The 26,756-nt window shown below is 46.3% G+C and overlaps 1 long non-coding RNA gene across 1 annotated transcript in view; it reads left to right on the forward strand.

The window, feature by feature from the left end:
• The window catches only part of LOC146829705 (uncharacterized), a 66,175-nt gene extending 42,688 nt beyond the window's left edge, over nucleotides 1–23,487 (forward strand). Inside the window, exons 2-4 of the long non-coding RNA XR_014962038.1 lie at nucleotides 22,553–22,650; nucleotides 22,740–22,798; nucleotides 23,231–23,487. This is a non-coding gene — a long non-coding RNA (uncharacterized LOC146829705). The remainder of the gene's footprint in view (nucleotides 1–22,552; nucleotides 22,651–22,739; nucleotides 22,799–23,230) is intronic.
• Nucleotides 23,488–26,756: the final 3,269 nt, after the last annotated feature.

The following is a 26,756-nucleotide window of genomic DNA, read 5'->3' on the forward strand; positions in this document are numbered from 1 at the left end:
ATTCTAATATTAAATAATTCAAAATGTACTCTCCCTGTTGTCAACCTTAATGAACCTTTTTTAATTAACAACTCTTCACATTAACTCTTTCCACAAGATTTAGCCAATAGAATTGTCTCTTGTAGAGAGTTGTTGAGCCTCTCAAGCATCCCGCTGGCTTTGGGGCGATACACTGCACATTTCTTTTGATGTAAGCTTCTAGCATTTAAAAACTCCTCCATTTCTTTAATTACTTGTTCTACCCCTTTATCTGTTTAAATTGTTTTGGGAAATTGCTCTCTCCTGAAAATCTCTTTCAGAAAGGTAATAACTGTCTTGGTCTTGTCATTGATTATGGCAGTCTCTCTCCACCATGAATGCATGCCTATCAAAACAAGCATTTGCAATGCAATAGGTCTCGCATTTAGACTAGTTTGAGTTATTGGCATTGTAAATGACAATGCCTTTTCTTTATGTTTTGGTTTTTAAAACATAAATAAAAAGGCATTGTCATTTACAATGCCAATAGCTTAAACTCGGGTAAATGCAAGACCGATTGCATTGCAAATGCTTGTTTTACTTGCTCCGGGTACAGTTTTGCACTCAATTAGGCCCTTTGCTTCTACCTCCAATTTTCGTCTGACTCCCTGCTGACACGCAACATAAACCCTATCGCCCATATCAACAACTTGGCACCGGCATCACGGCGCTAAGTTGTGAATGAATCAGGCCAGTCAGGAGAGGTGTTTGTGTTCAGAGGCCAGTCACGTATTTGATATAATCCCCCAGTTAACATGTGAACCCAAAATGGGCCCCCTGCTGCCTCGTTTTATTCACCAGCAGCAGGGAGGGCGCAAAATTTCTATCCGCCCAGTGCGTTATCAGACATGTTACTTGTCATATGTGAGCAGCTTCATATTTTGTTTTCTATTAAAGTCTTCTACTTTTAGTTTCATTATGAACATGAAACTTAATGTCCCCGAAACTAATGGGAAAATATGACGAGAGTTACCAATGCTGCAGATCGGCGCATATAAATTCTCCCTGCTTCCACGGACAGAGTAAATCTACAGTCACACACGCAATCACTCATCATACACTAGGGCCCATAACACTAAATTCACGCTATTACTCTATCCACACTGAATATAGGAGAGAAAACCTAAACCAATCTGCATCTACAATGAGGTCAATGCGACCTTAATGACATTGCCTTGAGTCATGATTTTAAACATAGGAAATACATTTGAAACTCAATAAATGACAAAGGAATAAACACCCGACACCGGTATTCAAACAAATGCTTGTTTATCTAAAATTAATTCATATGGAAAGTCAATCATTAGCAAAATCGTTATTCTCATAGTTACCTATTCTAGCTAAATGGGTCAGGACTGGTCTCTCGGTAAAGTCTCTCTAGCTGCCGTCCTCAGCATGAAGTCCAAAACGCGATGACCGCAAGGAACGCGATGAATGTAAAGAGCGCAATGAACATGGACCCTCTCTAGTCTAACATTTTGATAGGAAAAATAACAAATAAAAGTTACAAACAAATGTTTGATATCCGTTGAGCCACTGAGCAGAGCGAGCAGGAAAGGAAGTCTCCTGGTTACATTTAGAAAACCTCCGCTCAGGAAAAATCACAAAAATAAAAAGACGGAAGAAGGAAACTCGAGTTTGCAAAGGTTTCTTTCGTATATGCTCTTCCTTGATATCTTAGCAGAGCCACCGCAGCATTGTCATTGTTCATTGTGGCTTTATCCTTGTCCAAGGACAGTTGGATTCGTTCCCGGAGCTGCTGTCCTCACGGAAAACTTTCTAACCAGGCAAAGGCTGTGGTCAGGTGACTCTCGACCATGTTCAGCAAGGCCTCTCGTCAAAATTCGATCACTCGAGTGCAGGCTGTAAATGGCAGCCATCTTGTTTTAGGCCAAAACGGACCATCTTAATTAAAAGAGACACAAACAACGTTACCACATCATAATGATTGTACAGTGTAAAACCCCACTAATACCCTTATGTGTATGTAATTATCTAGCCTTTAGCAACGCAATAAAGCATTAGTACACGTTATTTTAAACGCACAAACACTCATTTAATTAACTTGCACATTATTATTAAGCAACATATATGCAACCCATGTGTAGTTTTTCTCATTAGTAAATATTGGTTAATCCGGACAAAACAAACTATTAATTAGTCGTTACAAATTAGTAATTTTAAATCAAAACATAAAGACGAAACTGGAGCTTAAAACTCGATAAATTTTCAACAGAAAACCCTGCTCCAGCACCAACACAGCACCACCTTCCTGTCTGTAATAAAGTGTCACATAAGAGGCATGCACTTGCCATTCGTAGACGCGAGGCACGCACAGAAACTCAGAATACTTAGCGCCGGTGGATAATGTTGATTTCAGCGGTCTCCCTGGGAGTACGTCAGATAATTCATGTCCTTTGAAGCTTGGGTTCACAGAAATACTAAAGTTTCACCTAATTTGGCTTAGTGGTGGAATGTTACGGTATTCTGTTTTGGGCGAGATATTCTGTGAATATATGGTTGGTAATGGCATTCCCCCTACGGGTCGGGGGAAATTCTTGCTACCCTATGAAGAGGTGTATCGCCTCTCCCTAGAAAATGTTGTTACTGGAGGGTACAGTCGCCTAGAGGAAGTGGGTGGTGTGTCCTCTAGAAGACGAGCCAAACGATCACTCACCACCGCCACTGAGCACCTCCGCTGGTCCGAGGCGCTACAGGCCTAGACGCTGCTCTCGCTGTCTGCCGTTCCTCAGATGTCACATGATGTTTGGTCATGTGACCCCATTCATAAAGTTTGCCCAACCCACCAGGACTCGAAGAAGCAAACCAGGGGGATTGGTCGAGAGAGCGATGCTACGTCTTAAAGCCCCAGCAACACAGCAATATAGGAATACAAGCATTTGCAATGCAATAGGTCTATTGCAGTGCAAATAGTTTAAAACTGAGCGTGGTGCCACTGGAAGGACACCCCGTTTGTTTTTTTTTGTTTTTTTTAACTTTAACACTGAGCGCGGTGTGCTTGAAGCAGGGGCTGCTCTTAGTGTTAAAGTAAAAAAATATATACATAAACCATTCGCTGTATCCTTGAAGCGGCGCTGCGCTCAGTTTTAAAGTAAAAAAAAAAAAGAACAGAGCACGATGTCCCTGAAGTGGACGTCGCAAAAATATAAATAAATAAAGTGAGCGCGGTGTCCCTAGCGGGCGCCGCGCACATTAAAGTAATTAAAAAAACCATACAATTTAGAGTGCATAGCGCTGCAGCATTGCACTTCACGGAATGTCAAAAATAAAGTGCCTACCAACTAATATAGGGAGACCGTCTAACGCGGCCAGTACACAATCGAGTCGAGATGGGCCGTTCGAGAAGGAGACAGGGCGGTAACCAAAAAGCCTCCTTTTCAATGGGAAGCCAGCGTTTAGCATAAACGCTGACGCGACCCAATGAAAATGATGGGCGGGGCTTAAACTGAATTGCCAGAAAATCACAACTACAAGAAGCCTTGCAGTGTGAGCAGCGCATGCGTGCTGCCACACTAGGCGAGACCTAAAAATAACATACGGGCCACCTTTGACTGTAGCGGACCAATTATATCCTGTGCGGTGGCATCTTAATGCTTCTTAGGTATACTTCTCTTAGTCACGGGTCTAGTTTCATCAGTTTAGTATCTCTGTGGACACTCCACACACACTAACTACGCTTCAACTCTTTCTCTAATCCTCTTCGACAACAGTCTGCCATGGAGTTTGTGCCCTCAGAGACATCCCTGTGGCACAACAATCCATTTACAACCCCCCCCAATGGCTTATGGTGTGTAAACATCCTAACCCTCCTGCCCCATAAGGCATGTACTAGACTTCGAATTGCCCAAAACGCAGCTGTCACTTTTTCTCTTGTATTTATATTTCCGCCCTGCAGTTTTGTGGATGTTTTCAAACTAGATGTGATGCATGTTATGTGGAAATAGTGACCACTTGTGCGCAGTGGGGTAGTGAACCCCCCACTTCAGCAGCTTACGCGGGGGTGGCCCCTGTGGCCGGTGGGCTGCTGAGCTGGGTCCCAATGAAACCTTAGTTAGTCATATGTGAGCCTCGGCCCTCTGAAGACACAGAGCTATTAATGAAAGGAACACCTTGACATAAGGGTGTGGGTCGTGGGCTGAACTGTAGAGCAAAGCAAGTAAAGTGACGTCACAGCATGGTGAACACATAGGGCAGGACAGAGAGAGGGGAAAACAGAAAAAATACGCATGAGAGAGAACTTATGAAAGAATAAAGGGATCGGAGACAAAAGATGGGTAGACAAAGCGACGAAAGAACAGGAGGAAAAAGGAAGGGTGAAAGGAAAAACAGTGAAAGGAAATAAAGAAAAGGTGAAGTGCAGGAGGGAAGGGTGAGAGAAAGACGTGTGGAAGAGTGAAATGATAGAGAGAAAAGATGAAAGAATGGATAGATGGAAGGGTAAAAGGTTGAATGACAGAGTGAATGCATTAAGAGGTGAAAGGGTGAACGGTGAAAGTGTGAAGAATTGACAGATGGGTAAGTGTGAATGAATGTATGAGGGATGTATGGATGGATGAATGGATGGGTTGATGAGTGGATGGAGGGTTGGATGAATAGGTGGGTGGATGGATAGATGAATGGATGGGTTGATGGATGGGTGGAGGAATGGGTGGATGGATAGATGAATGGATGGATGGATGGGTTGATGGATGAGTGGATGGATGGATGGAGCAGTGGGTGGATGGGAGAGTATATGGGAGAGTGGATAAATGGATGGATGGATTTCGAGGTGCAGTTTTTTTCTTTTGTTGAAATGCCACATACAATGTATGTGTGTGATCCAACATTATTTCAGTGTCATATTGGAACAAGCTCTGTTCACGTGTTTGAAGCTGAATTCGGGAGAAATGTGTTGCTGCCTCTTTCCCACATTATAGCATCGAGATATATTTTCTCCCTGTTCGTGCAATAACTGCAGCTTCTTCTCCAGGAATGCCACCCTCTCCAACAGTCTACCTTGCTCATGTGCTGGTTCCGCCATCAATACTGCACTGATATCCTTTGTGAGTTCCTGTATTAGTGGATGGGCATTCCCTTTCATTGAGGGGCCTATAAACATGGGTGGGCGGAACTCGCAGAGTTTACTCTGCGGAGTTCTGCAGAGTTCCCCAAAAACTCTGTGAGACTCCTGGGAATGTTGCGGGTGGCGGAGTTGTGTCACATGGCAATGCTTCCACTCGTTTTTAGCGCCAGGAGCTTGTCCTGCACTGTAAAATCATCACAAAGGCACCACGCAGAGCGCCGGGGGCGCTGCCTATTTCTGCCACTCAAGTGGATTGTGTACTTGAGCAGCAGCTTTCTCAACGCGAGCAGCAGCATTCGCAACACGAGCGGCAGCATTCTCAACGCGAGCGGCAGCTTTCTCAACGCGAGTGGCAGCTTTCTCAACGCGAGCGGCAGCTTTCTCAACGTGAGTGGTAGCGACCTGCCACGACTGCCTGCGTTGAGAAATCTGGCCAAGAGACAGTCTAATGCTTGATTTTCTTGCTGGCACTCCCAACTTGCCATTTGTGAGTGGTACGCTAGAAAAAACTGTCCACGCGGCACTTGGCAGAGTTTTTCATAAACTCCGTGAAGGCCAAAACTCATCGAACCCCACCAGAGTATTGAAGTTTGCCGTTCACCCCGACCTGTGAGTCAGTTGTAGCCGACAACAGTTCAGAAGGCACCTCATCTGCTTTGGGGTTCGATAATGCTTCTTTTACTGTGGGAGTCCCAGTCGCCTTGTTCTTCGCTGACGCCATGACACCACATGCACTGTGTGACGCTTGTGCATTCAACTTGAAATGCAGCCTAGAAGATTGTCCACATCTTCAGACCTACCAAGTGTAGCCCAAATACCCAAACATTGGCACTGTCTCCAGAAATAAATGGTTTCCATGGTAAATATATTCAGTGGCCATATTTCTAACCCGGTTTGCGTCGCTCTTGGTGATGCCGAACCCCTCCATCCCAGACTTTCGAGGACCATTGGAGCCGCCCCATTCACAGGTGCACAACACTCAAATGTGAGGTGAGAAGGATAACTTTTAATGGCACAGGGGCTCAGTGAGGGTGCATTGGGCAAGATGGCGCCACCAAAAAACACTCAGACGATCATGGAAGTGGAAAAGGCGCTTTAATAGAACAGGTCGCCAATGCACCAGCTGTAGGCACCCTCAGGCCGAAGCCGTACAGCATTATCAGCGCCGCACTAAACATATATTAATGCTGGCAGGGGTAAAAGAGTTTAATTTTATTTCAAAAGAAGGATTCATTTAGGTGCACATTAGTCAGCATGAGTAGGCCGCAGCCTGCTACATTGAAAATCAGACACATTTACTGAAAAAAGGTGTCAGTTAATTTCATGTGTATGAGTTTTCATGTGCATGTCTTTCTCTCTTTTCAGAAATTCAACAAACATACAGCTAAAATAAGAGTCTAAGTTGTCGCCAGCGCATCCTCCTTTGCCCCAGCATGACAGTATCATCCTTGCGTTGTCGAGCTGCTGTTCAAATGGCCGCGTTTTAGCCTGCTTGGCTGCCCAATGAACAAATGAATGTGAATCGATAGAACCTGCTCTCTTGGTCTTCGCTAGCCGAGGAGTTTCAGCAGCAGCTGCCATCTTAAAGAGTGTGTACCATAACCCCCTCCGCAAACCCTTGCTTCTTTAACACCAGGCGCTATACATTCACCACTTGAACCCGCGTCAGCTTCGCCTCGTCGTGATGAAGAAAAACCTCCCAGAAAAAGGTCCATTTCAAAGACAGCACTTTCGGGTTCCTGCCGGGTCCGCGCCACCAAAGAACACACGGTACACCAGCCGCTGTTCTACACGTCTTTATTATTACGTGTCTCGGCGCGAACTTCCGGGCTGCCCTGATGGAGCAGGGGAAACAAAATATTTTTGTACCCCTTCAAAATAATGACCTCATAACTGTAATGATTCTAATTGTGTGAACGCGTGTACTAATCAACAAATGCACCTATATTAGACCCTACATGTGGGAAACACGAACTGGCTTTTGCAAAATCTAATTTACTTACAAGCGTTAATTTAAATAATATAGGTTTTGTGTGATTTGCGTAATAAATAGAGCAAAACCGCATGGATTCTGTTATGTAGTAAAATTAAACTGTGGCAAAGAATGCAGATGGTAAGTAAAATGGCTTTAAATGTCGCTTTTGCTAGATAATATCTAACACGGGTCATTAGAATGGCGGGTGGTAAGCAGAAAGGCTTATTTTCTATGTCTAAATTCTGTTGTGTTTGCTCTTAGATTAGTTTCGTTCGGGCCTGGTAGGCCATGCCTGAAAATGGCTGCAGGAGAGGGACGGGATTGCGTGCACCGAAAAAGATGGCCCCGCGCATGAGCAGGAGTGACTGCTCCAGTCACGTGTATGCGGCCTATGCCCGGAGTGAGAGATGTCAATGCCAGCCTGACCTGAAACGAGAGTACTGCCAAGAGTTCACATGTATGCATGGGAACGGATGGGAGAACTGAGCTACAGAGGATGACCATCAGAGTTGTTACAAATTCATTAACAAGTTAAAATTTACTTTGGACATTGCGGATCACGAGAACTACTGTATGCATTTATTGTTTGCAAACCGGTTCGAACAAGGAGGGCGATGAGGTGAACATCACCACCCCTCCAATGGACCAATTAGAATGAATTCAGCCCCTAAAGATTTACATTTTGAGTGTAGCGAGTTAGAGGAAAAGGTATAAATGAGACTGCGCTTACATTCGATGTTGTTGGTGATGATGGTGTTGGTTGCTGTCGGACATTCCTTAATTTTTCTATCCTGAGACTACACGAGACTCTGTCATTTTGGACTTTGAACTTTGATGGGGAGTAGGAACGAGACCGTTGCGGGAGTTGCCCTGGGAGGAGATTGCGTCCGAGGAGGTCAGAGGGACAGTCAGTCAGTATTGGGAGATCTATCCTGTGATCTGCGGTTTATTTTTCTTTCTGGTGAACCATTCTCATCAGCGCCCTATGGCCAAGGGTAATGAGTATTTTCCGTTTCTATTTAAATCTTTACTTAAATGCTTACTGAGGATGTTGAATGTATTTGCTTAATAACCTTTTTACTTATTTACTTATATTCTATGAATTTCAGATAAAATCATATGCTAACTTTAAATTTAGTCTGTGATTTTTAGATTAAAATGATTACTAAAAGTTAAAGGTTTAATTGTGATTAAGCTGGACTTAATCGCCATTAACTGTTCCAATAGTTGGTCCATCGACCGAATAGTGGAGTACCTTGATGTTTAGAACCAACAATTTAAAAGATAAATTGTATAAAATGTGTATAGTGTATATACAGTTATTTTAATAGGTACCCCGTTTGTCCTGCAGCTCGTCTACTTATCATTAATCCAGAAAACTGAGTAGATTTGTGCATTCGGTGTCATGGGCCACATCGATGTAGGTTTCTAATAGAGGTAGGGATTTTCTGGGTTGATGTCATAAGGGAAAAGGGTTTTTAATAGCCGCCCTGCATCAGCCCCATGCTCCTCCCCTTCCCTTTCCTGCCATGCCTGACCCTGAGTTACAGACATGACAGGCATGGCGATACGACATCTGCCCCCTTTCTATTTTGAATGTTCAAAGGGACTCTTTCAGAGTTCTTCAATGAGTCGAGTGGGCTTTCGAACAGTTCTCCGTGGTCGGCTGCTTCGTGGTCGGTTAAAGAGGCGCCTCTCTCTACTGTCTTGACACGTCAGTGTCCCAATTGGAGTCTCAAGCCCGAGTGTATACTGTAGGGTTGCACTTCTTGAAGTGTGACACGTTTCTAGCTGTTCTCTTAATTCCTGACTCAGCTGTAATCATGGTCCCTTTCTTTCTGATTACTTGTAGCGGCTGAGCGCAGTAGCGGCTGTCCGCCTTAGTTTTCCTTTCCTGCTTCACCAGCACCCAGTCGCCTTCTCGGATGTTGGACGTTCTGGCATGCCTACGGTGGTCAGCATATTCTTTCATCTTTGCTTTTTTGGTCCGATCAAGTTCTACCAGTGTCTCATGGTCCGAAGTCGTGAACCTGTATTGTGTGACAGCGTCGGTGGCTGGTATCAGCGGCGTCACTATGGGGGTGCGGGTGGTGCGGACCGCACCGGGTGACACCCTCACATGGGGTGACACCAACAGGGCCGGTGTGTGTAGAGCAACCTAACCTTTCAGGAGGAGGTGGTGCCTGTGCGCAGTGCGCACTGTCTCCTCCTCCGCCGTGTCTGCGCGCCTCTCTAGGCTCGAGTGCAGGCGTTATTTTCCCGGGGTCGTGATATCCGGTGCATGGCTGCCAGATGGAGGATGAGCGCTGTGGGGCAGCGAGGCACTCGTCCCCGCAGACTCCGGGTCAGTGGAAGTTCAGTCCTCCAAGTGCTTCGGAAGAGCTGCCTTCTGCAAGCAGCGAGCTCCGTCCTTACTCTCGCGCTTCTGCGGCCGTGCAGGAATATAGATGGGGGCCTTCTCTTAGTAAAGGTGCCCAGTGCACGTAGCCGCTGGCTCTGTTAACTAGAGGTGGGCGAGCTACCAAACTATCAGGGAGAGCCAAGCCAGAGCTGAGTCAGGTAAAATATGATGTAGCCTCTTGATATTAAAAATGTATGTATTTAACATGCTTGAGAAGTTAACCGTAATTCACCAGTGTATATGAGTTTATTGAGCGGTAACGGTTTTAAAATGAACTCCTGTACCACCCTTCACTACCTTTGGGGTAACTTCAAAGAGACTCGTTATATTATTTCACAAATGTATACAACTAACGACCATTGGCAAAATCAATAGTTCTGGCCTGTTGTCTGTATAATGTTACTTGGTGTATTATATGTCTGCATGTAATGACAGAAACAGCAACACAGCAGCCGGAGGGCACACTATGTCTAGTTTAGGTGGTTGTAAGCCAAGCCCTTAATTGCATCAGCCACGCCCCTTTGCGTTTTTTAATCCCACTTAAAGCTCTGCAAATGCGTCACCCAAACCCAGCGCAGGTTCCAAATGTGAGTTCCCAGAACCAGATAATATTCTCCAGCGCCTCGAGACGCCGCCCTCTGCAAGGAACACTAGGTGAATGCATGCAATCACTCACTCAACTGAAAGTCCCTCAACCTGAAAACAGACCCAAAAAGTAAGTCGATCGGCAGAACTGCACCTACGCAGCATGGGGAACCTCTAATTAAAATGATCCCGACAATATGGTACTAACTGCCTCTACCCTTCAGAGCAATGAGACACTGCCCACGTGAGTTTGGTCAAAATTGCAGTCGATGTGTAACGGTCTATGAGAGCGGCTCCTCCCCAACATGAAGGAGTGGTTAACTTCATGTCAGGCACTGTCTTAACCACCAGTTTCTGGGCCGCCCGCCAACGTAGCCCCACGTCTGCCACCAACACAGCAGGTGAGTCTCTCCTGCATCAATTGATATGATTGTGAGTGGTCAAGCGGTTATGCTGCCTGTGCTGTGCGAGTTGTGAGTGAGTGACATCTTGAGCAGGGCGCAGGGCAGATGGCGGAGGCAGTGCGGAGCGAGGTTGTCTGCCTCTGATCACCGAGTTGTGGGCCAATCTTTTGAGCTGTCGGGAGGCCTGCGAAGACGACTTTCAGGCACAGCAGCTCTGCGTACAAGCTGAGGCCTCTCGCCTGCTAGCCCGGCAGTTCTTCTCTTCCTGAAAAAAGTGGCTGCAAGACGGGGTTCTCACTCTCTTTCCTCTCCTTTCTTTTATTTGCTTGCCTATGAAATGGATCCAAAAAAGAAAATCACTATTGCTGGGAAATCAATGACGTACTTTTCTGACATTTAATTCCAAAGTGCAGCATCGGGAATAAAAGTTTAAAAATATGAAAAAGAAGTAACTAAATAAAGTAAGACAGAGTGGTAGCAAACTGGCCAGATTGATTTTATTCACACCCAAACACATTAGCGCCACTTTTACAGAGTTTGCCAGTGAAGCGCTATTTTTGTTGTCTTGGCTTTGTTTTCCCTGGGCTTGCAACTAGTGCACCAATCCTGGAGGTACTGCAATGTGAGGATTGAAAAACAAAATTTGTACTGCTGCTCTGTATCTAGGGATGTTGTCTTTTTTTACCATACTGCTTACGTTTTGTAAGGATATAAGCAATGGCCATTGAAATGGGTCCATTCAGGGCCCTGTAGTCATGTCCTTAACTTTTCAGGCAAGAGCACTGACTGATTTCTGAACAGCGAGTGTAAAAGCGTTAAGGTAACCATGTTGTTCCTGCTTACATTTCACATGGTTTGCAACATTTTGCATTCCCTATGAGTGTTTGCTTTTTTCAGGATGCTGTCACTTTTTTCTTGTAGGCCACATATTGCTCTTGCCCAGTGCGTAATTTAAATTGAGCCGCATCCAGGTGTTTATAGCTGGCAACAATTGGGTTGTGGATGAAGACAGTCTGAGTTTTTCTCAGTGGGGCAGTATGGTGTTCAGTGGGGGAGAGGATGTGGCACTATGGCCAGAGCTGCTGAATTTGGAACTGGGGAACCAGGTTCAGCCTTAATAACCAGTCCACCTCACCACTCTCCTGAGGGAGCACATTCCTATGCTAGACCTTAGAAGGCTTCGCAAGACATTAGAAGCCCCGGTGTCGTAGCACCAGCAGGTGAGCCCTAGCATGACAAGTGTAGGTTAACCTTCAAGGCTTGTCCACCACTATTCATACTGAAGTTCACCTCCAGTCTTGCAGGTAGGCCTATGAAGCAGCACACCCTAGAACAATGACCCTGTCACTGAGATCACAGGACCCTTGAGAAGGGCCAGCTCTAGGGCGGTGCAACCGGTGTGACCGCACCAGATGCTGACTTTAGGTGGAGGCATCATTTTTGCAAGTATATTATGGTTTTAAAAGCGCTTGCTGCCTCCTTCCTGGCCTCCAGCAATTTTCGGGAACAATAAAAATGTCATGATGACTATGGTGATTAATGTTCTTCCTAGAGAGAGATCAGAATTTTGTCAAATGGAAGATTTGGCTCATGGAAAGGTGGCTCAGAGGGTTAATGTACCTGCTGCAAAGAACATGTACCATGCAGATCACAAAGTGCACATAATGTAAATAGGCCAGTGGGCTACTGCTTTTGTCAGAGAGATCCTTTTGTTACTTGCAGTTTATAAGTTAAAATCCTAACATAGAACAGTGAGCTATTAACTGTCATCTACTCCGCAGCAACACAAGTCACATTTTTTGTTAACTTTTGATACGTTTGAGCTACAAACAATTTATTAGTTTAAATGGTCAGATCATGCTGCAGATCTTGCATTATGAGGCAAATATGGCAGAGCCATTATTATTTAGAAAACATTTGCAAACTAGGATTTTTAGCCATTCATGTTTGAACTGCTGTTTTGGAAAAGAGAGAATTGCTGATGACAGAAACTCCATGGCTCGGAGACAAATGGCTTGTGCTTCCACATTTTATCGTATTTGGGGACATTCTGTGATTAGAAGCATATCCTACTTTGTGAATACATTTCACTGTCAATAACTCCCTATAACCTTAAATAATCATGTGTATCCATTGGTTGATAAAACTGGGCAGTGAAACTAAACAAATACAAAAAATTGGGATGTTTGCGCATTCTGGTCACACCTCTGGCTCCGCCCACTGATCCAATCCTTGGGTTATTCCCACCCTCTGATTCTCCGCCCACAGTTCCCCTACTTTTTTTCCCCACTTCGATCACTGATATATCATGTTGCTGGATAGTGGGAACACCACACCAGTACTAAGTACCATACCTATGATATTATAAATTCCAATAAACTGTTGACTAGCAGGTAGCCCACTGTACAACCTGATTAATGAGTCATTATCACACTGTTGTTAACAGGCACATTTTGTAAATATAGGACCTACATTTACAAACGTTACTAAGGATCTGTATGGTCCCATTTTTTGCCAACTGTGTCCACTGGCGGACTCGGAGCGGAGGAGGTCCATGCGGTAAGTCGTGAGGGGGTGACACCATGAGTTACCCGCACCGGGTGACACCAACCCTAGTGACGCCACTGGCCGGTATTCAGGTGCGTGGAATTCGCCCCAGCATCAGGGTGGCAGGGCATTGGTTGGTAGTGCTGTGCAGCGTAGTCCTATATGCCTGTAACACTTCGTTTAATGCTGGTTGAATGTTACGATGAGCGAGTTCGGCTTGTTGCATTGTCTTTTTTATGGTGGCCATAAATCGCTCGACCATCCCGTTGGCCTGAGGCCACAAAGGGGTGATCTTTCGGTGCTTGAAATTCAGGTGTCTCGTGAAGTCTGAGAAGTCTTGTCTGTTAAATGGTGGTCCATTATCTGTCTTTACCACCGTAGGGATTCCCCATGCAGCAAATGCTTCATCGATGACTGGTATGACGGTGGCCGCTTTGGTGGACGAAATTTGTTAAGCAATGGGGAATGGAGAATACTCATCCATGATGACAATGATGTACTTCCCTGATTTCAGCGGGCCGATTAAATAGACAGCCTCATGTTGCCATACTCTGTCTGGGAGGTCTGACATCTGTAGGGGGGCATGTGGCTCTTATCGCCCCACCAATTGACAGTGTGGGCAGTCTTGTAATGTGGTCTCTACCATCTGGTTGAGGGAAGGAGACCAGATGCGTTCTCGCAGCGTCTTCTTCATGGCTACTGCTCCTCTGTGTCCTTCGTGTGCCAGGTTGACGGTGCCTTGTCTCAACTGGTGGGGGATTACAATCCTCCTGTCTCTTAGTAACAGATGATTGGGGCTGATGGAGAGGTCATCCTTGACATGTTTGAATGCCATGAGTTCTTGTGTGTTGATGGCGTCATTTGTATTTGGTTCTTCCAGGTGTCTCCATGAATTGGTGCGGACACGGTGCATGATGTTTTGTAACGTGGCATCTTTTGCAGAGGCTTCTATGATGGCCTCAAGTGGAATGGCAGGTGGGCATGCTTGGTCAATGACGAAATGAAGGTATTCTTTTGCTACAGAAGGCCGCGCTCCCGTCAAGGCTTGGGGATGCCGTGATATGTAGTGTAGGAGAGTAGGATCTGCTTCACATGTTTACCCCCACTTTTTGCTGGTGTTTCACTGTTTTTCGACTTTAGTCTGGCTGGGACCCTGCTATTCAGGGCCCAAGCCTAGGTGCTTCCTCTCTAAATTGATTGCATGTACTTTAGGTACACCACAGATTGGATCCTGAGGTACCCTTGTGAGTCCCTAGTATATGGTATACTATGTTCCCAGGGCATAGGTACCCCAGAGGCCAACCATGGGCTGAAGCATGTATTATGCCACCCCTGGAAAGCCACCCAAAATGACACCACAGGTCTGCTACTGCAGCCTGGGTAAGGTGGTGCATACACCCCTTACTGAGGTATAGGTTCACTATACCTCACCTATCACTGCATATACAAACCTATCAGTCACTCCCATGGCAGGCCTTAATAATCCTGAAGGCAGAGTGCTTGGTTATATGTGAGAGGGTGCCCAGGCATGATCTGAGCCCCTCTGCAGCCTTCGGAATCTGTTCTCCGGGGTTGTTAGTAGTGCTGCCTGACCATATACTCTTAAGTGCATTATAACCAAACGGTAAATGCTAACTTTGGACTGGCTTAACGGAAACATGTTGTGTTTGGTGTCAAACACCTTGGAATCATACCCCCACACCAGTAACTGGTGTGGGAGTATGATCCCACCCTTCTAGAGGGAGAGACATTGCAGTACCGGGTTACCAGGTAGAAACTTAACAGAGCCCTGGCATCACAAAATGGATGCTGCAGCCACAGATACGGGTCTGGCCTCCTGCTGCTGACCGAAACTCCGGCAGGGGAGACCTGGACAATAGGTTTGCTGTCACAGGGAGGTGTAACCACTTCCCAGACAGGATAATGTGTATTGGGGCTGGGTGGGTGCACTCTGAGAGTGCTTTGAAGTCCTGCACTGGGGGCACATTTGGTGTCCCTGTGCATAGTCCAGCTCAAACCGGTTCAGGGGCTTCCAGCCCCTGCTCTGGCGCAAAACTGGGCAAAGGAAATGGGTGTAGCCACCCCTCTTTCCAAACCCTCCCATAGGTGGGTCCCCAGAGCTAGTCCAACCCCTCCCTTAGGTATAAGTAAGGAACCTCTGTAACCAGAACTTTAGATACCCCTGGATGAAACTCTGAAGCTGAATCCTGGAACTTCGATGCTCTACTCAAGACTAGCGGACTGAAGAAATCTCCCTTGGAGTCAAGGAGTCACTCCCCTGCTTGGCAGGCACCAACAAACCAATTTGCCCTTCTGCATTTCCGAAGCTCCCACCGGAAAGTATTTGCAGCCCAGGAAGAGGATTTTCAGACATCTCACAGGCCGACCCAAGTCCCCAGCAAAGCTGAGACCTGCAGCCCTCGTGAGTAATGTGGAACTGGAACTCCTGGTCACTGTGCACTTTTGCAAGTGCATTGACTTCTCAACGTCTTTTGAAGTTGTGCTTGGGGTTACTTGTAGCCCCCACCTGGAGCAGAAGATCCACCAAAGATTGTTGGCCTAGTCATCCCAGGTGACCTGTGGGCCGCCATTTTGTGTTTCCTCTTGAGGTCCCTTTGCGATCCCTGGTCTGTTGACTGGTGGGTCCCTGAGGGGGTAACTTTAAATTTCCTTGGGCTTCCCTGGTTGCTCCAGATGTGCCCAGACTCTCAACCAAGTGGTGAGTCCCCCAGACCTTGCAGGTGTGCACCGAAGCGTTTCTTCTCTTTCTGTGTGGGTTGCTGTTGCCAAGGCTTGTTGTGTCCAATCTGGGCACCGACACTGCAGCACTCGACATCCTTTGTGGGACAGCTCGAATCCAGCTCCTAGTTGTCCTCGACACCTCCTGGTCTGCGCAGCTGAAGAGTCAAGCTTCACCTTCTTCACCTAAAATCACCCGACATCGGTTGGCATCTGCCTATCGCCTTCCTGGTCACTGGCTAGTGACCCAGACTCTGTCTCCTCTGCTTTCAGGTTCTTCTCGACTCCGATCCAGGCTTGGATCTCTTCGGACACTTCGCTTTTTCCTGGCAGCAGAACTTCTTTGCCAGCTCCCATTAAAATCGATGACGTGACCCGACACCATTTGACACCTATGCACCCGGCTTCCCTGGGTGAGGTAACACGAGTACACCAGTGCTCCCATGGGTGTTGACCCTAGAACTTCCTAAGTCCCAAAGGGTTTGGTCCTGACTCATTTCTAAGTGTCCCTAATCTTTAAAAATCTAACCGTGACTTTCCCCATAGAAGCTAAGTGTAGCTCGCTGCTGTGTTCACACACTGCACACGGCCCCTGTGGGTCCCCTGTGTCACTACCTTGGGTGGTTCCTTGGGGTCCTAGCGATTCTACAGGCTCTAGGCCTTGTGCCTAGTTAAGTTGTGGTTCTTATACCACTATTTTAGTATATGGTTTGGCTCGCCCCTAGGGCCTGCTGTGTATTTGTGCTTATTACTGTCATAATTGAAGTGTAACTTATGTGTTTTGATTTCTAGTCTCATAAAGAGTCTAGGAGGGTGTGTTTAGAAATAAATACATATATTTTATATATATACCTGGTGTGATTGTCTTTCATTTAGCCATTCAAGACATTATAGACTGGTAAAACAAGCTGCTTTACATTGCTTCAAGACATAGCCTGAAGGCTGCTCTCCATAGCTACCACTAGGATAGCTTTCAATAAAGGTTGTCTTTAATCTATAACCAATAAGGGGTTATTTGGACTGGTACAGGGTGCCCACTATAACTAGTGGACAGCATATACCAGGCCAACTTCTCACATGTAGTCTGCCGGGTTCTCCGCCTTCCCAGGTTTGTGGATGATGGTATATGTGTAGTCTTGCAGACGGATTCCCCACCGTTCGATCCGCAGAGGCATTTTTGCCGGGGGTTTCCAAAAATGGTTGTCAGAGCCTGGTGATCGGTGATAAGTGTGAAGTGCTTGCCATAGACGAAGAGGTGGAAGTGCTCACATGCCCATACGTCCGCCAGCCTCACTTTTTCCGGTTGAGAATATGCTTTATCTGTGTCGGTGAGACTGCGACTGGCATATGCAATGATATGGCGTTGATGGTCTTCATCATCGTATTGTGCCAGAATCGCGCCTAGCCCAACTGGGCTAGTGTCTACCGTGATTTACGTCTTCCGTTTGGGATTAAAATATGCCAAATTGATGGCGGAGCTTGCAGCAGTCTTGATTTCGTTGAACGCTTGTTGACATTTAGCTGACCAGTGAAAACTCTGCTCTTGTCGTGTCAGTTCTCGTAGTGGGTAGCTGATGGTTGCATAGTCCTTAATGTACCGGGCGCAGTAACTGGCCATGCCCAGGAACGAGCGGATGTCGCTGACATCTTGCGGTTGTGAGGTGTCAGACAGTGCTGATACTTTCTCGGGGTCCGGTCTCATGCCCTCTTTTGAGAAGATGTGGCCGTAAAATTTGAGAGTCGATTTATGAAACTCACACTTGTCTTGGTTGAGTGTGAGATTGGCGTTAAGGAGGGCGTGGCACACCCGGTCCAGCACCTTGTCGTGATCTTTCCGAGTCTCTCCGAACGCCAGAATATCTGTAGTTGAATGCGTTCGGGATGTGTTGGATTGCTCGCTGGACAGCTTCCTGAAAGATCTTGGCTGCTGACGAGATCCCAAAGTTGAGGTGCTTGAATCTGAAGAGCACTTGGTGTGTAGTAAACATGGTAATGTACCTTGATTTGTCATGCAGCTCAAGTTGGTGATATCCCTTGTTGAGATCTAGTTTTGGGAAAGAAGTTGCTCCAATCAGGCGGGTAATCATGTTGCTGATGTGAGGTCCTGGATGCCACTCCCTTTCGACGGCTGTGTTTGGGGCTCGCATATCAACACACAGGCGTACCTTGTTATCTTGGCCTCTCTTGGGCACAACTACTACTGGCGACACCCTTGGGGTGGGCCCAGTCGAGCGTTCTATGATGTCTGCCCGTAGTAAGTCTTGGAGTTCGTCATCTACCGCTTGCTGTAGATGGAACGGCACTTTCCTGCGATGCTGTGCCACTGGTGTCACTTGCTCATTGATATGCAGCTTGACCTTGAAATTGATTCATTTTCCTAAACCACTGAGTAGCTTCGAGAACTTGCTGATGATGTCTGGCGAGTCATCCACTCTGTACAGAATCTCTACCAGCTTCAAGAGTTCCGCTGTTGGTAAGCTGAGAAGGAAATCGTCTGTTTTGGGGTCTTCAATCACGTGGATTTGCGCCTGGATTGTCCTGTCTTTGGATGTCAGCGTTGTGTGAAACTGTCCCAGACACGGCAATGGTTCTCTGGACATCCATGTGTAGACTCGTACTGTGGCTGGCTCCAGTTTCAGTTTTGGGTTCATTCTCTGGTACTCGGTGGCAGAAATGTAGTTAAGCGACACGCCTGTGTCTAGAACATACTTGGCAGAGTGACTTCCCATTTGAATGTGTAACCGCGGGTACTTTTTCAGCCCGTCTGGATCTGCCCCCATGTATACATACTCATCACTGTCTTGCAATATCGGGGAAAGTGCGGACGACTCTCTGGATGTCACCTCTGAGATCGGTATGAGCTGTGTGACTGGGTACTGGACCTTGACGAGCTCGTTGATCAGTCTCTTATCTCTTGTACAGCTCTGACGTGGTGACATGACCCTGTGCTTTGCTTGGCCAGTCCTGTATCCTTGCGACAGGTTTGGCAGGCGGCTTCAAAGTGGTTATCTTTCCCACATCAATGGCATTGTTGGCCGATGGCTGGACATGGACCCGTGTGAGGGTAGTCTTGCTCACACCGATAACACTGTGGCGGTTGTCTTCGGGAATGACTGCTTTTGTTGCCACTGCGAGGTGACCTTGCGTGAAGCGATTTCCTGGATCTTCCAGATTACTGACGATCCAGACGATGTCTCGGTTCAGTGTTAGATTGTACGTGGAGAGCTTGGTCTCTTTTTTCCATTTTACTGGCTTCCATCTTTTTTGCATGCTCTTCGGCTCAGTCGTTTATTTGGGTGAGTTCTTCTATGTGGTCGAGAGAGTAGTGCTTTTTCAGTGGTCGACGGCATAGCAATTCCGATTGGCACCCTTCAATAATGCATAGGCGAAGTGCGTATTCTGTGCTGACATAGTCAAATTTGCAATGGCGAGCCAGGCGTTTGAGGCGGGAGATAAAATCGCCCATGGGCTTCTCTCGCTCTTGTGCCGCAAGGTTGAACGTGTAGCGCTCATAGTCGAGGTTCCGTTTGTGAAGGAACTTCCTGTTCAGGGCCTCTCTCACATCATCATAAGACACAGCATTGGCTGGGGGTAGTTCTTTGATGATTTGTCCAACATTTTTGCCCACTAAATTTCATAGTGTGATGATTTGTTGGTCAGAATCTCGGACTTGTGAGTCCTTCATGAAATCTTCGAAATCCTCAAGCCAACTCTTCCATTTGGGGGCCATACTGTTTCCAGACATCAGTATTAAGGGCTCGGGAGGACGCAGGAAGGAAACTCCCATGAGCACCGGCCCAGGCTGTGGGGCGATGTGCGCGGAGCCGGTCGCCGCCGGTTGCGACAAGTCGGGTAGTGTCGTCATGGTAGGGCACGTTTAGTTTCACTCTGTGCTTCGGTGAGCCGCAGTGGCGTCTATGGGCCTCAGTCGTGCTTTCGGCTGGCTCTGGGGAGCTTTTCTTGATGTTGCCTGACTTCAAGATGGCCACCGTGCTAGGGACCAAGCTTGGTCAATGGACTGTGCCTGACTCCAAAATGGCCGCTGTAATGACTCCTGCCTGCTATCTTCACTGGGCACTTCATTCAGACTCATCCCAGGCTTCAACCCTGTCCCCGACTTCTCTGAGCTCTTGAGGGGCTTTATTAGTGCTCTGGCCGCCACTCGCGCTCTCACCTCAATCACTGGCTGTAGCAGCGCTCTGGCTGCCACTCGCGCTCTCGCTGTCGGTGTAAACGCTCCGCTCTTCATTCACGGTAGCGTGCGCTTTCTCCAGTGTGCAGGATAGAGGGGAGTGACTCTTATCCCACCCTCGTCGCCAGTTTTCATGTTCTCGCCGTGTCCCCGACACCAAATAACACACGGGACACCAGCTGCCATTCTACACGTCTTTATTATTACGTGTCTCGGCGCGAACTTCCGGGCTGCCCCAATGCTCCTCCCCTTCCCTTTCCTGCCATGCCTGACCCTGGGTTACAGACAGGACAGGCATGGCGATACGACAAGCACATGACACACTCTCACTGGCAGCACACCTCCTGACCCTTGCCATACAGGACAGCCTCCTGCCCCCTAGGAACCTGGTCCGTTTTTGATTTCTGTAGCCATATGCTTCCAGAGCCCGTTCTGGCATTTACCAACATCATCTGTCTGCAAGTCCACCCGTCCACGTCCACCAAGCAACTCTGATATTCAGAATACTCCAAAAACCGACTGCCAAGAATCTCCTTCTATCCTTCAAAAGCTTTCACCCACGCCCACTAAGGGAGAACCTCCTCTACAGTCAGCTATTACGAATATGACGCAACTGTAGCAATATAGAGGAATATAAAAAGCATGCCTCGGCACTACAGGAAAAACTGAGGGTGAAGGATTACCCCAACCAAATTATCAACAAGTGCCAAAAGAGAGCCAGGAGTCAGAACAGGAATAACCTCCTGGAAAAACAGCGAACACAAAGAATAATGACATCCTCACGTGTGTGACTCCCTACTGCACAGTGTCCAACAGCATCAAGAAAGCCATCAACAAACACTGGCACGTTATAACTTCTGGATCTTCAATATGGCTGAAGCCTGGATTTGCCCACAAAAGGATCTCTTGGTACCTACACGACCCCCTAAAAAGAAAGAGAAAACAGATGTGATGCTCACAACTTGGGGCCTCCGATCTGTAGCAGGACATCGCCTCTGCGGGTCAGGTGCAGTGTGACATTTGACAAAAGTAACAAAAACCCTCACATTGAGAGAGAACTTGGAGTGGACTCTAAAGCGACATACAAAGTGCAACACCACGCACACTAAATACATGATCACATGTCCATGCAGACTAAGATACATAGGCATGACTTGCCTCAAAGTCAAAACACAGATTGGAGAACACCATAGCAATATCAAATGCAAGAAAGTCACCAAAAGGATGAGTAACCACTTTCTTACTTATCAGCATACAGGCAACGAACATGAAGGGTGATTTTGGAAGCACTGGATGAGACACGAGGAGATGCCGGACGCATTCTCTATCAAAAAGAACAAAGATGGGATTACCGCCTTAGAACCTTTGATATGTGATTAAATGACAATAACCCCTGGTTAGCGTTCTGTCAGTAATAATAATAATATGTATTCTTTTTATATTTATATATGTTTGAGCCATCAAGACTAGTGACAATAACCTGTGAATTTGGAGACATCATCCCTACAGCTTCTACTACCGGTAAAGTCTGACCATATGCTGACAACAGCGACTCTCGCTCTTGGGTCTACCAGCAAATACTCAGGTGCATACCATTGTATCATAAACCTGAGAGACATAAGTCAACCCTATAGAATCCCTCAGAGTATGTTCAGCTTTAAATTCCATATGTGATTTCCATCACCATGAAACAAGATTCCTACGGTTCACCACCATCAACAATGGGTGACCGTATGTTGACACCAGCTACATTGGCTGTATTCCTTTTCTGCTCTTGGCTTTACAAACTAACATACATGTGCATCACATGCCTAAATATAAGAAACACAACCTTATAGCACTTTTTCAAACATGTTCACAAATCTTATTGTTAACTACAAAAAAGGCCCTATATTTGAATTGATTTGCCCCATGAGAACATAGGACACCTGATATGGCTTTGAAAGTCCACTTGTGCATGTCGCACTCCTATTTTATTTATAATATGCCAGCAAATGTTCTGCATTTATCTTCTCGTTATTTCTAACACATAAGGGCAGCAGAGACTTGCCAGGACCTTACCACAGCTCTCTCCTAGCGAGTCTTTCTTTCTTTCCTTTTTTGAAACTTCCTTTTTCAAACTCCCAGAGATTAATTAACCACATTAGGGCAGCTCCAGCAACAGTTTCCTCTTAACAAAAACATCTCTGTGAGTTTATTTGTGCATTTGACACAGCTCACTTGTAGCATGAGTCTTTCTTTCTTTTCTTTTTTGAAACTTCCTTTTTTCAAACTCCCAGACATTAATTAACCACATTAGGGCAGCTCCAGCAACAGTTTCCTCTTAACAAAAACATCTCTGTGAGTTTATTTGTGCATTTGACACAGCTCACTTGTAGCATGAGTCTTTCTTTCTTTTCTTTTTTGAAAATTCCTTTTTTCAAACTCCCAGACATTAATTAAGCACATTAGGGCAGCTCCAGCAACAGTTTCTTCTTAACAAAAACATCTCTGAGAGTTCAATTTTATAAACAGAAATGTTCCTTAGCTGTAACTTTTCTTTCAGACAATGATTTATGTGCTTTTCAGTAGATGATCACAAAACATTCTTTTTTTTCTCCATCTACAGGAGCATGCTGCAACCTAATCTCAACCACCTGTTCTCAATTATCCAATTAAGGTCACAGAGCAAGAAGTAAAAACTGTGCCAGGATGGTCTAAAGCCAGGTAAGTACAGAATTCCCCCTTTATGGTTTAGTTTTCGATTTAAAAGTGCATATGGATTTGTTGCCTTACTTATTTCACTTTCCCTTCAGGCTTCAATCCCTGTCTTACATTTCTCCACATCATGATGCAAATGAAAGGCATATTTAAGGTAACAGTACATTTGTTTTTTGGGCTAAAAAAAATATCCACCCGCATTCTGGGTTCCTCAAACAGCCTAGTATTATCATTTCACTTGTTCACATTACTAAGAGACATTTTTGTCCCCTAATTCTGCCACCATGTTTGCCAATATTGAACGCAGTGATGATTTATCTATACACTATCATTATTATTTAATAGAGAGAGCACTATGCTTTACCTCACACTTCTTTATACACATTTGCCAAGAGCTAGAGCAGGGCAGTGTCCCTGTTCCACCTAGCTCTACCTTTCTTTCATTAATGCATATCTATAGGAAGATAACCACGCCATCACCAGCGACATCGCTACCCATGTTTTTTTCAGTGTCACACTGGGTGAATTGGGAAATTGGCAATGTTAGCTTTATCATGCATTTAATTTTCATTTATTTCCCTCACAGGTATAGGCCTAAAGACTGTACCTATAACCACGTTCTGCCTGGAGCAAATTGTTCTCACCGACGAAGACGGGTGAGTGCCTCCACTCACTTATAACACACCATTCGGAAAGCCCTGATGAAGGCCATAGACCCATAGGGGCGGTTCCAGGCCGAAACATCTCAACCCTACCACTAGGTGTTGTGGACCAGCGACACATCCACTAAACACCACTTTGTTTTTAGACTTAGAACTAGCCTTTTCTTGTTCCCCAATAAAGATTCACCGAAAGGATAAGAGATAATTTTAGTCCACTCACCAATGTCAACATCCAGACAGTCTCCCTCCCGGTGGAGGTTTTGATGTCACTTGTAGAACAGGACACTCAAGTGACAAGACCGGACGATGATGCTATCCACCAAACCACGCTAAGTGGAGATTACATATACCACGGTCTGTGAACATGTGGTTGAGGGTCTCCGAGACAAAAAGTTCTGAGACTCTGGTACTGAGACTTATGTGGTTCATTCCCCCTTTCTGATAGATAAGCAGTACCTCTTGGAAGCTGAATGAATCTCTGCTTCTTCCTCCCTCCACTTTTATGATCTGTACTACTCCAAAAAACAGCCAGCTCATACATAATGCAAATAATGTAGTTTCCCAACTCGAGAAATGAATGTCTTGTAGTAGAGGATGTGGCGTAACGATCAGAGCTGCCCACTTTGACGCTAGGGAGCCTGGTTTGAGTCTCAGCATTGGCTCAACATCCTGTGATTCTGGGCAAATCACTTCATCTCCCTGTGCCTACCAAAAATGAACGTCTCATTGTGTAATATATGTTTACCTATATATGTACTGGTGCTCATGTAAAGTGCTCCAATACCTTCGGGTTGAGTTTGCGCTATAACAAAAACTGCAACAAAAAACTAACCTTCCTCCCTGGCTTTCCTTGCAGGTGCCCAGCAAAGCTGGCACCTTCCTCAGCTCCAGTTTCCTGATGCTGACGCCTTCGTTAGCATTACCAACATCTTTGCAATTTTGTTGAGAGTGAACTGCAGCTTCCTGTTTCACCGTATCTAACTCCACCCCCCAAAAGGTCAGTGACATGGAGGGTCCTCTGCTTTCTCGGGGGTCAAAGGAACTCAGTGCTCTGCCAGATGAGCCAGAGATGCTTCTGCACATATCTAAATAGAATCTCCTGGCCGGACCCCTGGCATCGTCCACAGATGCACACTTCACTGCTGTATCCTCAAGGGCAGTGACGTCATTGAAAGATAGACCATCAGCCCATGATAAACTGTGGATTATCCGAGTCCCTCCTTCCTGCTCCGCAGGGAGCACTCTAAGGGGTGAAATCCTCAAGTCCTTAATGCCTAAAAATCCAGAGCGCCTACAACCCCAACTGCCTGCACTTGTGTGTCTATTTTCTCTCTCACCACCAACTCATTGTGCTTGGCAGATTTTAAGTTCTCTGCTCACCATTGCACCCAAGTTGTTGATACACCAACCTAGGACTGGCTTTCAAAGCCCACTCAAGTGGTGTAGCATTTGCCATATGAGGATTTATCAACACGTTGTAGTCTTTGCCCCCTACCCTGTGTCCTGGGGTCCACAATGTCTACAGCATTGAACCAACTGATGCTTTCTACCGCAGTTCTTAGCAATGCGCCTAAACTGGTCCTGTTGACGCGCACCGCTGACCTGTTACATGACCAATATGCTCCATTCTGGGGCAACAATCTTCTCCCAACACTACCCACCCCGGTTAGGGTGCCTTTTAAAGGCTTGCATGGAATAGGAAGACCTCTGGCTGTGTGAACCGATGGGACGGCCTCACCTGCTCCATCCACCGTAACCGTAATTCACTGTCAACCTCTCCCCACTGTTTGTCCGGACTTGCATATGGCTGGGTTTAAACTGGAATGGCGTGGTGAGCGAAAGAACAATAGATTTAACCCAGATCTGTGACTGGGGGTGAACGTTTGACAATGTTCAGCATTACGTCTATCATCTTTTTGTGTTTCTATAGTCAAACTGAGTTGGCAGGGTATGCCCAGACGTAGGTCTCTTGATCACTTTGCCACTAGATTCAAGCTAGCCTGGCTGATGAGGGGTAATGCCCCAAAAAAGGTACCAAGATGTTTGTTTCCGGTCCAGGGAGAACCTAGCCTGGCAGTTAGGGGTGGGCTTTTCCCATGAGGGACAGGATCAAGACTGCTTTGCATATGGCCAGGTCTAAACTGGGGTGGCATGGTGAGCAAAAGAATGGTGGATTTAATCCAGATCTGTGACTGGGGCTGAATGTCTGACAATGTTCTACATTCCATCCACAATCTTTTTGTGTTGTCTGGATTTATAGCCAACCTAGCTCTGAGCTTCTTGTTGTACCATATCCATGCCACTCCCCCATACTCCTGCTGGGCTCACTGCACCATGTCCATGTGCTTGAACAATGCTACGCATCGCTCCAGGTAGCGTTTGCATGACACGCCCTCACAATGAAAAAGGCTGACATCCAGTTTTCCATACTCAAAGGCACACTTGACCTTCTTGCCAATTCCCACAACTCCACCTTAGAACCTCCCTTGGCCTGAATCGCGCAATGAAGCAACTTGAAAACCCCCACAACCCCCGTACATATCTTATCATTGATTGATTGCGATTCATGCGACCCCAAAAGCATCCTACTACCTATATAACGCAACTTTTTTTCTTGTCACCAACATTGACGGCTCATTTGGGTCCGACTCCAGCCTATGCCAAAATCTTAGGTTAAACAAGAATTCCCTCCCCTCAGCCGTTCACTATATTTGAAGGCTCAACCAACCAGCTAGCCACCCTACTCTCTCCCCACCAGTTATTACACCACCAACAGGTTCCGTACCCTACTACCACCTATCTATCACCCTCACTACCTTCACCTGCCTCTCCTGCTCACCTTACCCCAGTGGTCTGTGCCGCCCACCTGAAATCCTAGGTAAGGGAAACCACGACACCTCTACCCAGTCCTATATGTCTGGGAACAGGAGAATTTGTCAATCTGTTATCTTAATACGCATTCAATGGTGAACACCAACTCGAGATTTTTTACCTCCTTGACACTGACAATCCAGATATTCTCCTCTTATCCGAAACTTGGTTGACGGACGAGTCTAGTCCTGGCATCTTAGCTGCACTTCCAGATAATTATTAGATCCTCCAGTCCAACAGGACAGATAACAGAGCCGGAGGAGGGGTGGCAGCTGTAATCTCTCATAAGTACAAATGTACCTCCCTTGTTACAATGCGAATTCCACTTTTTGATTATCTCTTGCTTAAACTTGAGTCCTACCACTCTTCTTTTGTCTGTGCCGTATTCTACAGGCCCCCTGTCCCCATGCCTACTTTCTCGCAGCTACTGAGTGAGGCCATTGCTAATTCGGCCATAAATCATGCCAGAGTATGGATTGTTGGCGATTTCAACTATTGGCCTAACAACATGCAGGAAAGTCCTCATTCGGCCGAATTAACTGACTTGCTGACAGGCATGAATTACATCCAGCACATTAA

Source organism: Triturus cristatus, chromosome 5_2 (assembly GCF_964204655.1).
Source record: "Triturus cristatus chromosome 5_2, aTriCri1.1, whole genome shotgun sequence".
Classification (NCBI taxonomy): Eukaryota; Metazoa; Chordata; class Amphibia; order Caudata; family Salamandridae; genus Triturus; species Triturus cristatus.